The following is a 239-nucleotide window of genomic DNA, read 5'->3' on the forward strand; positions in this document are numbered from 1 at the left end:
GTGAAGGACTCCTATCATTTCCATTTAGATCGAACAACCATCTCAGTGAAGTTCCTAGGCTTAAAAAAATGTGGGACTTGATCTGTGTTTGTTTTCTTCAGAACTGGGGGTGGATGACACATGCCTCTGACCTAGTAGAATCAGAGACTTCTCCTGTGAAGACAACATCCAAACTCTGCAGCACAGAAACATAATTTTAATCAGTGAGACCGGGGCGGGGGGGGGGGGGGGGGGGGGGG

The sequence above is a fragment of the Phoca vitulina genome, unplaced genomic scaffold (assembly GCF_004348235.1).
Source record: "Phoca vitulina isolate PV1807 unplaced genomic scaffold, GSC_HSeal_1.0 scaffold6, whole genome shotgun sequence".
Lineage (NCBI taxonomy): Eukaryota > Metazoa > Chordata > Mammalia > Carnivora > Phocidae > Phoca > Phoca vitulina.